This window comes from Magnolia sinica, chromosome 19 (genome assembly GCF_029962835.1).
Source record: "Magnolia sinica isolate HGM2019 chromosome 19, MsV1, whole genome shotgun sequence".
NCBI lineage: Eukaryota > Viridiplantae > Streptophyta > Magnoliopsida > Magnoliales > Magnoliaceae > Magnolia > Magnolia sinica.
In genome coordinates this window covers 65404910-65419088 of record NC_080591.1, presented here as the reverse complement: position 1 = coordinate 65419088, position 14179 = coordinate 65404910, and positions in this window count along the sequence as shown.

Below are 14179 nucleotides of genomic sequence, written 5' to 3'. Positions count from 1 at the left end.
AATAGGTTAGTGTTTAGGTTTAAGAAATTGGGATCGGGTTTGGGATCGGGTTTAGGTTTAGGTTAAGGAGTTGAGATTAGGATTAGTTGTAGGTTTAGGTTTAAGGATTTGAGAATACACTTAGGTTATAGGTTTAGGTTTAGGTTATAGATTTAGGTTTAGGTTAGGTTATAGGTTAAGGTTTAGGGAATTGAGAATAGGTTGAGGTTTAGGTTTAGGAAATCGGGTTCGGGTTCAGGATCAAGTTTAGGTTTGGGTTTTCAAGTTTAGGTTTAGGTTTAAGTTAGGGAGTTGAGATTAGGATTAGGTGTAGGTTTAGGTTTAGGGATTTGAGAATACATTTAGGTTTTAGGTTTATGTTTAGGTTATAGGTTATAGGTTTAGGTTTAGGTTTAGGTTTAGGTTTAGGTTATAAGCTATAAGTTTAGGGAATTTAGAATAGGTTAAGGTTTAGGTTTAGGAAATCGGGTTCGGGTTCGGGATCGGGTTTAGGTTTGGGTTTTCAAGTTTAGGTTTAGGTTTAGGTTAGGGAGTTGAGATTAGGATTAGGTGTAGGTTTAGGTTTAGGGATTTGAGAATACATTTAGGTTTTAGGTTTAGGTTTAGGTTAGAGGTTACAAGTTTAAGTTTAGGTTTAGGTTAAGGTTATAGGTTATAAGTTTAGGTTTAGGTTTAGGTTTAGGTTTAGGTTATAAGATATAGGTTTAGGGAATTGAGAATAGGTTAATGTTTAGGTTTAGGAAATCGGGATCGGGTTCGGGATCGGGTTTAGGTTTAGGTTAAGGAGTTGAGATTAGGATTAGGTGTAGGTTTAGGTTTAAGGATTTGAGAATACACTTAGGTTATAGGTTTAGGTTTAGGTTATAGATTTAGGTTAAGGTTAGGTTATAGGTTAAGGTTTAGGTTTATGTTATGGTTTAGGTTTAGGTTTAGGTTATAAGATATAGGTTTAGGGAATTGAGAATAGGTTAATGTTTAGGTTTAGGAAATTGGGATCGGGTTCGGTATCGGGTTTAGGTTTAGGTTAAGGAGTTGAGATTAGGATTAGGTGTAGGTTTAGGTTTAAGGATTTGAGAATACACTTAGGTTATAGGTTTAGGTTTAGGTTATAGATTTAGGTTTAGGTTAGGTTATAGGTTAAGGTTTAGGGAATTGAGAATAGGTTGAGATTTAGGTTTAGGAAATCGGGTTCGGGTTCAGGATCAGGTTTAGGTTTAGGTTTAGAGATTTGAGAATATATTTAGGTTTTAGGTTTATGTTTAGGTTATAGGTTTAGCGAATTGAGAATAGGTTAAGGTTTAGGTTTAGAAAATCGGGTTCGGGATTTGAGAATAGGTTTAGGTTATATGTTTTGGTTAAAGTTATATGTTAAGGTTAAGGTTATAGGTTTAGGTTTAGGTTTAGGTTAAGGTTACATGTTTAGGTTTAGGTTAGGTTATAGATTTTTGTTTAAGGTTTAGGTTATAGTTATAGGTTTTGGGATTTGAGAATAAGTTTAGGTTATAAGTATAAGTTTAGGTTAGGTTATAGGTTTAGGAAATCGGGTTCGGGATCAGGATCGGGTTTAGGTTTGGGTTTTCAAGTTTAGGTTTAAGTTTAGGTTAGGGAGTAGAGATTATGATTACGTGTAGGTTTAGGTTTAGGGATTTGAGAATACATTAGGTTTTAGGTTTAGGTTTAAGTTATAGGTTTAGGTTTAGGTTTAGGTTTGGTTTTGGTTTTGATTTAGGTTATAGGTTATAGGTTTAGGTTAAGGTTTAGGGAAAGGTAATAAGTTTTAATTTAGGTTATAGGTTATAGGTTTAGGTTTAGGTTTTGATTTATGTTATAGGTTATAAGTTTAGGTTAAGGTTAAGGTTTAGGTTACAGGTTTTGGGATTTGAGAATCGGTTCGGGTTTAGGTTATAGGTTATAGGTTTAGGTTAAGGTTTATGTTTAGGTTATAGGTTTTGGGATTTGAGAATGGGTTCGGGTTTAGGTTATAGGTTTTGGGATTTGAGAATGGGTTCGGGTTTAGGTTATAAGTTTTGGTTTTGGTTTAGGTTTAGGTTATAGGTTTTTGGATTTGAGAATGGGTTATGGTTTAGGTTTAGGAAATCGGGTTCAGGTTCGGGATTGGGTTTAAGTTTGAGTTTTCAAGTTTATGTTTAGGTTTAGGTAAGGGAGTTGAGATTAGGATAGGTGTAGGTTTAGCTTTAGGGAATTGAGTTTAGCTTATAGGTTTAGAGAAAGCTTAGGCTTAGGTTATAGGTTTTGGGGTTTGGGACTAGTTTTAGGTTATAAGTATAGGTTTAGGTTAGGTTATAGGTTAAGGTTTAGGGATTTGAGTTTAGGCTATAGGTTTAGGTTTAGGTCTAGGTTTATGTTTGGGTTTTCAAGTTTAGGTATAGGTTTAGGTTAGGGAGTTAAGATTAGGATTAAGTGTAGGTTTAGGTTTAAGAATTTGAGAATACATTTAAGTTTTAGGTTTAGGTTTAGGTTTAGGTTAAGGTTGAGGTTTAGGTTATAGGTTAAGGTTTTAGGTCATAGGTTTTGGTTTAGGTTAAGGGTATGGTCCCTGCAAATACAGATATAAACACGACCATCCGGGCCCTTCCAATGCTGTCCATAAAAAATGGACAGCTTCATCATGGTCATAATAGCGGTTCCCTCTTTCCAGGGAACCCCGCTCTTCCGAATAGCTCCGACGCACATCCGGGTCTGCTCCATTAATTTCGAGCAAATACATAAACACGGCTTGTCCAAATGGCCAGGCCCCTCCAATGCTGTCCATAGGAAATGGACAGCTTCATCATGGTCATAACAGTAGTTCCCACCTTCTAGGGACCCCCGCTCATCCGGATAGCTCCGACGCACATCCGAGAATGCTCCATTAATTTCGAGCAAATACATAAGACATTCTCAAGATTCTCATATATTACCTTAATCAAGATTCTGTCCTGTATCATTGCTGCAGTTCTACTGAGCCTACCAACACAAAAAGCCACCATGCTTCTAGGCAATGTATTGGCATTCCTCCCTTACCTAACATTATACAACATGAACGAAACTTATTATTAGAAAATAATATGAAATACTAGGGAAAACATATAAGTGTGGATGAACCAACAAGAAGACTTAACTCGCTTATGACAATTTGAAGCGAATAATAGCCAAAATGAGAAAAAAATGGAAATATATGAAAGATTTGAAGTGAAATCAACTCATTCATTACTGGAAACCAAACAGACCCTGACTTTTTTAAACTCATCTATATCATGGCATGTAATTAAAAATACTAATATTAACTGAATCATATGTTATCTCATCCTCAGTCACACCACTAAATCATACATAGCCCTATAAAATATCATGAATTCCCAACGGCACCCCTATCCAGACACCTTGAAGCATGTGCAATTCCCATCCCTATTACTTCAATTGCAAGAATGTTGGTTCTAAAATACATACCATATAAAGTACTTGTTAACAACTTTGAGGGCAATTGATTAATTTCTCATCCATATTGCCTCATCATCATAACTGGCTCAGAAATTTTGTTAAGAAAGAGTCTACACTAACAGATACAATTGATAAATATTATAATAATGTGTCTGTCATGTACAACTGAATATATGACACACTCCATGACATTGTAGTTGACTCAAAAGGGTTGATTTAAAAATTTAAAATAAAATAAATAAATAAATAAAATCAAGTTGTGTTTTCTTTTTATTGTGTTATCTATTAAAAAAAAGATGATGTACTTCAATTTTTATCAATTTAATAAAAAAGGAAGCATTTCAATTCTGATGCTCTGCTTTTAGTCTTTCTGCAATGATAAGATACCAGTACCCTCGTTCTTAATTAACCAGGTAATAGAGATCTGAAATAATTTAGATATTGCATTGAATAGGTCTGTTCGAGGTTTGGGTTGAGTACGGGTGTAACTCACCTGTTTAAAAGCTTCGAAAAACAAATTAATTGATTACTAGAGAAGCTCAGCACGTTTTCCCATATCTAATCAAGTTTTCACTTGCCTAGGTTTGAGCAACTTCCTTTGAAACTTGAGCAGAACCTAAAATCCAATTTTTGGGCTTGTCAGTGTTTTTATCTTTCCAAAGCATTGAAGGTTCAACTAAAATTCAAGTCTAACCCCACTCCAGACCCATTGTTTTCTCCATATCTCCTAGATCCAAAGATTTTATTCATTAGTGACTTAACCAATAACACATGTGACCAACCCAAATTTGGATATTCCACTTCAATTGACCATCCATCCAACAAACAAGTGTAGAAACATATCGGAGACCAAAAAAAAAAGAGTAAGCTTCTTCAAAACAAAACATGAAGAAGAAAAAAAATTGCATCAACAATGTATCGGCACTGCTACTTCAGATAATCTGCTAAATTCATTGAAGCCCTGTAATATGCTGAGAGGAATGCTACGGCAATGCACACAAGGCAAGACCGTCGAAACAATTTGCAGTCCACGTGTCTACTAGCAAATACGTGAACATTCCCTGATCTTTTACCAGGTGGTTCCCACTGTGAACATGCCCTAGCATAAAAATCTGGTTGATCCACTAATCAGGAAGGCAACACATGCACATATACATTAAATGTCGATCTTTTTTTTCTAAGCACCCTTTTTACTCAACCATATGTAGACAAGTAGGTGGGCAATACTGGCCTGATTTTCAGGCCAGAACATTACAATGCTAGGCCCCATCTGCTGAATGGCAGTGATCTCCAACAGTGCCAGGTTTGCATGTGCCAGGAATTGCTTGCTTCTTCAATTTACCCATGCAGAAATTGCATTAGCGCCTCTTACTTGCTCAGTTACACGCACACACATGCACACACATAAAAAAGAAAAAAAAACAGAGACAGATAGACAAGAAGACATGGGAAAAAAAATAGGAAAAAAAAATTCCATATATTTCTATTTGATCAGTGACAACCAAAAAAAAAAAAAAGGAAGAGGAATTTGTTGTAAATTAAACATCCCAAAAATTACAATTCACTTAATTCCTCTAATTTGAAATAAATATGTGTGTGTGTGTGTGTGTGTGTGATAAAATTCCAGCAAAAATTTTTTTAAAAAAAATAATAAAAAATCTTCCAATGTCCTCTTTCACCATCCACTTTAAAAAAAGGGTTACAGTTTCAAGCATCAAAATCCACTGGAATCCCATAGATTTACAGTTCCAAACATAAAAACCCACTGAAATTCACTAATATCCTCCAGTTTTTTAAAATTACCTTCACAAAGCCTCTTTTTCAAAAAAAAGAAAAAAAAAAGAAAGAAAGATGGATTATTTAAGGATCTACAGTTTCGAACGTCGAAAATTTCACTAATATGCCAAAAAATATCCTCAATTTCTTTAAAATTAAAAAATAAAAAACAAAAACAAAAACATTTTCGTTTTCTCTTAATAAAACCAAAACGCAAGAGATTAAATCAAAGATTTACAGTCTCCAATACAAACAAGCAATCAATTTCACTACAAAACAAAACCCTAACATCAACCTCTTAATCTGAAATCAACTCAGTCAAAGAAAGAACATGGATTAACGTGATTTTCAACGGATTTGTGTTAAAATACCGCAAAATGATTCGATCTTGAAGCTCTTTTGCGTCGAGAAATTGAAAGGAGGAAGAATTTCTTACGGTTTTTCAGATCTGAGCTTCTCTCTTAAAAGCCCCGCGAGAGAGAGAATGAGTGCCTTCATCATTGCACGAAGACCCAACTACTGAAGCTGCCATGGATTCTAACAGCTGCTGAGAGGAGGAGAAGACGGACCAGATCTGGGGAGCGAGAGATTAGGGAAACGGAGGGAGAGAGCGAGAGCAAGAGATTAAGGAACGGAGGGAGAGAGCAAGAGCGAGAGATTAGGGAAGATTTGGGAATTGGGGTTTTTTGGGCGCGCGCTCAAAAACGGAGCCCGCGCCCAAATTTAGGCTAGGTCTGGTACGGCTCTGTGGGCCCCACCATGATGCGTGTCAAACATCTAACCCATCAGTCAGATGCACCATCCCATAGTGGGCCCAGGGATTAAAAATAAAATCAATTTATGACTTTGGTGAGCCACACCACATACAAATGTTGAGAGGGGTTACCCTCTATTAAAACATTTATAATTATTTTTTGGGCCCACCGAGATGTGGTCCACAAATCCAGCCCATCCATTATGTGTGCGCCACTTGGATGAGGGGTCATACCAAGTTTCAGACGCATCCAAATTTCATGTGGGGCCCACCAAGTGCTTTTATTTGTTTTAGGCATGTCTTCACATGATTTTAGATGGTATGGCCCATCGGAGTTCCGTATATAGCTGATTTTTGGATATCCCATAATTTAAAGGGGACCCATCAAATGCATGGTGTTGAGGGTCAAATATTGCATATCGGACCCAGTTATTGCAGGATTTACAAACATAGTATTGTTTAACGGCTGATTTAATTATATTTGTGATGCGGGCGTATTCACGAGCTTGGGTGGAAAAGGGTACTAAAAGCATGGATTTAACATCTAAAGTCACCAAGGCAAGCGACGGACCCAGGAGACCAAGATCGGAGAATCACAATTGTTGATAGGTAGGTTTTTTTTCATTCACCTCTCTTTCTTTCTTTAATAGCAGGAAGGCCGGTGGAAGGGAGTCATTTGGAGTCGATCTTGTGAAGAGCCCTTTCACGAGGAATAGGCGAGAAGAGGCGCGGGTCGGCTTACGCGGCCCGATGTCGAGAGACTTCGTGCGGCCATTGTTCATTTTACGATCAGTGCCGGCGTGGAAGTGGATGAATCTTCCCTCTCTATCATTTAGACGATTCAGATCATCGAAAAGATTGATGATCGTGGCCCACAACTCCCCCGAATCTCCGGATTTCCCGGACGCGCGTAAGGTTCATGCAGACCTGCTGACGTGATCGGTAGGCCCCATAGTGATGTTTTATGAGAAATCCACACCGTCCATTGAAATCCTCGTGAAAATTTAGTCAGGAACGAGTGGTTTTTGCAGGTTCTTGTGTGGCCCACTGTACTAATTAAATTCGCCGTTCATCCTAAGTGCACGGCTAGTGCACTTGTGTACCGTGCACATGCGATGCACATGAGGTCCTATGAAGACTTTGTGAGAAATCCGCTCCGTCCATCTGTTTTGTCAACTCAATTAATGTGTAGATACCAATTTTTAAGCATATCCAGATAGCAGGTGGGACCCAAACCAAGGGTTTATGGGCTGATCTGTCTGTTGGGACACTTGCATAGGGATTGAACTGATGAAATTTGACATATACGGTTAATTTGTAGTCCTCGGTCGATGTATGAATTTTCGAGCTGAACGGATGATGGGAACCCTGTGATCTTGCATTCTGGATGTCCTTTGGGCCACTTGAGCTTCAGTTTCTCAATTTTCTTGAATCACTGACATGCAGGCATAAGATCTCCCTGATCTCTACAAGTGGATCCTCTGAAACCCTAGTTTCTTTCCTCCGAATTCCTTAAAGTTTTAGATAATTATTCCACAATTATTTCTTAAATTCTATTTGGTTTAGATTACATCTTAGTCTAGTTCTAGTTCTACTTGGTTTCAGATAATGACCTCATGGGGATGACATGGATTAAACACAAAGGTCAAGCTGTGTGGGCCCCACCATGACATGTGTCAAACATCAACACCGTGCATTTGATGGGTCCCCTTTAAATTATGGGATATCCCAAAAATCAGCCGTATAAAGAAATTAGGTGGGCCATACCATCTAAAATCATGTGAAGAAATGCCTAAAACATATAAAAGCACTTGGTGGGCCCCACCTGAAATTTTTATGCATTTGAAACTTGGTCCGACTTCTCATCCAAGTGGGACACACATAATGGATAGGCTAGATTTGTGAACCACATCTCGATGGGCCTAACAAATGATTATGAATATTTTAATGGAGGATAACCCCTCTCAACTTTTGTATGTGGTGTGGCCCAAAAAACTCACGGATTGACTTGATTTTTAAACCCTAGGCCCACCATGGAATGGTGCATCTGACTGATGGCGTAGATGTGGGCCCACTTTGATTTATATATTGTATATCCATATGATCCATTTGTTTTGCCAACTCATTATAGGATATGAGCCCCAAAAAGAATCATATTCAAATATTAGGTGGACCACACCACATGAAAACAATAGTGATTGGTTATCGATCATTAAAATCATCGTAAGGCCAACTGTACTCTTTTTTTTTTTTTTTTTATTTACATTGAGACTATAATTCTTCTTCAAAAGAAAATGTTTAACAAGTTCAACTACTGCTACAATAAGGGCAAATACTTCATAACCATGAAGAATGAGTAAATATTTCTATTTTTATTTATTTATTTATTTATTTTATAGGAATAGGATTCCTTAAAATTTCATAAATAAAGGGAGAAATTCAAATTATAAAAGAGATTTTAACATCAAAGCTGGGGAAAAAAAAAGGAATGTGATACTGAAACACCCAAATCCAGATGGACAAAAAACCATCAAATCCCAAAACAAAAGGACATAAATGAAGAGAAAACATAAACATCAACTTGATCTAAACTTCTATGAATGTTATTTTTAATGGTGGACGTTTAGTCCCTACTTTGTAGTCTACTTAAGCTTTGGACCTGCCCTATTTTTTGGTTAATATCTTAAAATGATCCGAGAAAAGCGTTGAACAGTATGGAGAAAGTCAATCCATGACTTAGGTGGGCCAAGAGCTTAAAAATAAAGTCAATCCATGACTTGGGTGGGCCACACCACATAATATAATGGAGAGGGGTTTCCTTAAAACATTCATAATCATATATTGGGTCTGCCTAAATGTGATTCACATATCCAACCCACTCATTATGTGTGTCCCACTTGGATGAGGGGTCAGACCAATTTTCAGCCACATCCAAAACTCATACTTTTAAATTTTTTTTGGATGTCTTCACATAGTTTTAGATGGTATGGCCCACTTAAGTTTTGTGTACAGATGATTTTTGACATATCTCGTAACCTAAAGGGGACACATCAAATCCACTGTGTTGATGTTCGACACACATCATGATGGGGCCCACAAAACTTACTAACATCAATTCTTAGGTTCTCACGAGGTCAGTAAGTTGGGTCACAATTTTGACCAAAATATTTGGCCCATTTTATATATCTGGTCCATTCACTCTATTTTACTAGTCAATACCTCGAATTTGACTAGTTACTCGCCTCAATCAGACTACATATGAGAAAAGATTTTGGGTATACCAAGATTGATCAACAATTTCAGTGAAATTTGATTTAAACATCTGAAGTTATTTACTCTTCAATTTGAACTGATTAGATTGTCCAAAAAGAGTTAAATGTTGTTCATAATATCAAAAATATATGAATGAATAGAAAACACAAACATCAGCTTAATCCAAAACTTTTATGGCCTTCAAGAAATTTTAAATGGTAGAGGTTCAATCACACTATTTCTTGTGGTGTGGTCCACTTGAGCTTTGGATATATATATATATGCTTCCTTTTTGTTCTTTAGACCTCAAATTATCTGTTAACATGGATGAATGGAGTGGATAAAATAAATAAATAATAGTGGACCCCACAGAGTTTACTCTGGTAAGGGTAACAAGTAACTCACCTAAATGTAGTAGAGAAGGGTTTCCTTAAAACATTCATAATCATATATTGGGCCTACCTAAATGTGATTCACATATCCAACCCACTCATTATGTGTGTCCCACTTGGATGAGGGGTCAGACCAAGTTTCAACCGCATCCAAAACTCATGTGGGCCCCACCAAGTGCTTTTATATTTTTAGGATGTCTTCACATAGTTTTAGATGGTTGGCCCACTTGAGTTTCGCATACAGATGATTTTTGAGATATTTCATAACCTAAAGGGGACACATCAAATCCACAGTGTTGATGTTCGACACACATCATGATGGGGCCCACAAAACTTACTAACATCAATTCTTAGGTTCTCACGAGGTCAGTAAGTTGGATCACAATTTTGACCAGAATATTTGGCCCATTTTACATGTCTGGTCCATTCACTCTATTTTACTGATCAATACTCTCAATTTGACTAGTTACTCGCCTCAATCAGGCTACATATGAGAAAGATATTGAGCATACAAGATTGATCAACAATTTCAATGAAATTTGATTTAAACATCTGAAGTTATATACTCTTCAATCTGAACTGATTAAATTGTCCAAAAACAATTAAATGTTCAATTAGTGAATGTGCCTAATAATTTAGTAATTTTATTTTTCACAAATAAATTTAACATTTTTTTTTCAAAATGTATACTTTTTTTACTCTTTTAACTAAATATCATTTTTATTATAAATAAATTTAACATTTTTTTACAAAATTTAGTCTTCTTTTTTAAAATATACATTTTTTTACAATTTGTTAATTTTTCACAATTTTGTTTAAATTTTAAATTTTTTTTTCAAAATATCATTTTTTAATCTCACTTTCGTTATATAACTTTTTAAATTTTCTTGTCAAAATACAAAATCTAGTTTTCTTTTTTTAAAAATATATTTTTTACAATTTGTCAATTTTTTCACAATTTTGTTTAATTTTTAAATTTTCTTTTTCAAAATATCATTTTTAAAATATCACTTTTGTTATATAACTTTTTAATTTTTCTTTTCAAAATAAAAATCTAGTTTTCTTTTTTTAAAAATATATATTTTTTACAATTTGTCAATTTTTTCACAATTTTGTTTAATTTTTAAAATTTTCTTTTTCAAAATATCATTTTTTTATCAAATTTTTTTTTCAAAATTATCAACATTATTCAAAGTTCTATTTTTTTTTTTTCAAAATCTAGATTTTTATAAAATTACAGTTTTTTTTTCCAAATTTAAATTTTTCATAAACATTGTTAATTATTTTTCTAAGCTTCTCAACTATTTTTTTTCGTAATTCTTAAATTTTTAGAGTTTCTTAATTTTTGACATTAGCATTGTCCGTGGCAGGGATATAAGACGGTTTAGGGCCGTCTCTAATAGAGACGGTCTTCGACAGTCTCCAATAGAGACGGTCATTGACGGTCTGTAATAGAGACGGTCGTAAACCGTCTCTAATGGAGACAGTCATTGACAGTCTCTAATAAAGACAGTCTTTAGTAGGGCTATGAGACGGCTAGGGATCGTCTCTAATAGAGACGGTCTTTGACAGTCTCAGATTACAAGTACAGGACGGCCAATGACCGTCTCAAATGATTGCATGTAAGACGGTCAAAGACCGTCTCTAATACGGACGGCCAATGACCGTCTCAAATGACCGTATATAAGACGGTCAACGACCGTCCTTAACGATTTGTGGATGTTCAAATTTTTAAGACAATATTAAGGATGGTCAGGAGCCGTCTAAAATTTTAGAGACGGTTTGTGGCCGTCTCTAAAGCGTCTTTAAACCAAGAAATTTTAGAGGCGGTCCAGAACCGTCTCGAAATCCGTCCAATCTGTGAAGTACATGTAAAATCCAAAACTGTCTATGCCATAAGTGGGTTACTTTCAATCTGTGAAAGTACATGTAAAATCTAACCTTTCAAGTAGGTTGACACCACCGTAAAGATCACCTTGTATAGAAATTATCAACTAATCAATGGGCCAAACCATGAAGACAATGTATTGCATTGAGAAATAGCAACATTCAAATGGGTCTATTCAACGAGTTTGTATATAGAAGATTTGTAAATACATTGATTCCCATGACGGGGCTAGCCTACCAGATGGGTTGGATGCTGAACAGAAGAAAGGTTGTAAGTTACACACTGCCTAGAACAAAGTGTCCAAAAGCCAACCAATGCCGAAGCCAATGTGTCTAAAACTCTAAAAGCCAATGTGTCCAAAAGCCAACCAATGGGTCCCAAAGCCAATATGTCATGTGAGCCGATTCATATAATGATCCATACATAATTAAAACCATATGTGCACAATAAATAGAGTGAATATCTTCTAATCCGTTGATTGCTTGTGAAATCCATTCCTTCAAATAAGTTGACACCACCATGAGAATCACCTTGAGTAGAAATCATCAACTTATTAATGGGCCAAACTGTGAAAATAATTTATATATAGCCATTGAGAAATAGCAACATTCAAATGTCATCTATTCGATAAATCTATATAGAAATTTTGTGAATAGGTTAATCCTAATGGTGGAGCTTGCTACTGAATGGGTTGGATGCTGTGCACACACGGAATGTTGAAAGTTACACACTCGACCTTAACTTATGATTGTGCACTCAATTTATCAAACAAATCATCTCTAAATGGGACGCGGATTGCGTCCTACCCCCACCCGACGGTAATCCGTCCGGGCAGGGATCTGTGGGGCCCACCGTGATGTAGGTATTTTATCCACACCGTTAATCGTTTTTATACGATTATTTGAAGGTATGAGCCAAATATTGAGGTAGTTTCAAGGCTTAAGTTGACCACAAATTGGGGATTGAACGTCCACCATTAAAAACTTCTTGGCAGCTGGACAAGGGTTAGATCAAGCTGAAATTTGTGTTTTCACTTCATAAAAGTCTGTATGACCTTATTAATAGTTTGGGTGGTAAAAAAAAAATCGCGGTGGCCCTTAGAAAGGTTTCAACGGTGGTTGTCATTATCACTGCAGCTTGCTGTGATATGGTCCATTGGAGCTGTGTATCTGCTTCATTTTTCCTATAATACCTTAAAATGATCGTATAAAAATGATTAATGGTGTGGATAAAATACCTACATCAAGGTGGGCCCCACAAAGCCCTGCCCGGACGGATTACCGTCCGGGCGGGGGTAGGACGCAATCCGCGTCCCTCGAGATGTGGATAACCAGAAAGCAAACTCCCTGGATACCCGTAAACAAACGGTCCCTCGAGATGTGGATAACCAAAAAGCAAACTCCCTGGATACCCATAAACAAACGGTTTGCGTCCTACACCCTCTGTGGGGCTTATCATGATGTAAATGTTTTATCCACGCCGTTCATCGCTTTTATCAGATTATTTTAAGATGTTATTCTAAAAATGAAGCAGGTAGAAAGCTTTAGTGGACCACACCAAAAGAAGATGCAGTAAGAATGACACCCACCATTGAAACCTTTTAAGGACCAACATGATGTTTTTTTTTTACCATGCAACCTATTAATATGGTCTGGTATACGTGGATGAAGTGAAAACACAAATATCAGCTTGATCTGTAACTTCTCCAACTCCTATGAAGTTTTTAATGGTGGAAGTTCAATCTCCACTTTATGATCCACTTAAGCCTTGTACCTGTTTCATTTTCTGGTTCTTATCTTAAAATGATCTTATAAAAGCGTTGGACGTGGCAGATCAAACACTTACATCACGGTGGACCCCACAGAGCTCTGCCCGGAAGGATTACCGTCCGGGCGCGCGGGGTTAGGTCGCAATCCGCGTCCTTGTGTTTCAGGGTTTAGAAGACAAGATAAATTATGGGCCCTAATAAGGATATCTTATGTGTTAAAAATTGAATCTATCTGTCAATCTTATCCATCGATTTCTTTTGACCATTAACTAGTTTCGTTTTCTACGGTTGCTAGTGGACCACACCAAAGGAACCTGCAGTGATAATGACACCCACCATTGAAACCTTTCTAAGGGCCAACGTGATTTTTTTTTTTACCATACATCTTATTCATAAGGTCATGTAGATGTGGATGAAGTGAAAACTCAAATATCAGCTTGATTTGAAACTTCTCCGGCTCCCAAGAAGTTTTTAATGGTGGAAGTTCAATCCCCACTTTGTGGTCTACTTGAGCCTTGGATCTACCTCATTTTTTGGTCCACATATTAAAATTATTTGAAAAAAGCATTGAACTGCGTAGATGAATTTCTAACAGACATGGTGGGCCCCACTGAGGTCCCAGCGTAGGAACTTCCAATCAAATGATTTGCAAGAAATCCACCTTCCTTGAATCCACGGATTGCATCCTATCCCCAGCGGTCTCCAGCTGGGAACGGGCATGAGCTTTGTGTGGCCACCATGATATATGGATTTTATGCACACCATCTATTTATTTTATTTGTATCATTTTAACAGATACGACTAAAATTTAGATATATCCAGGTCTAAAGTGTACCACACCACAAGAAGGAGCGGTGATAGTGATTCTCACCGTCGAAGCTTTTCTACGGCCTGCAGTAATGTTTATT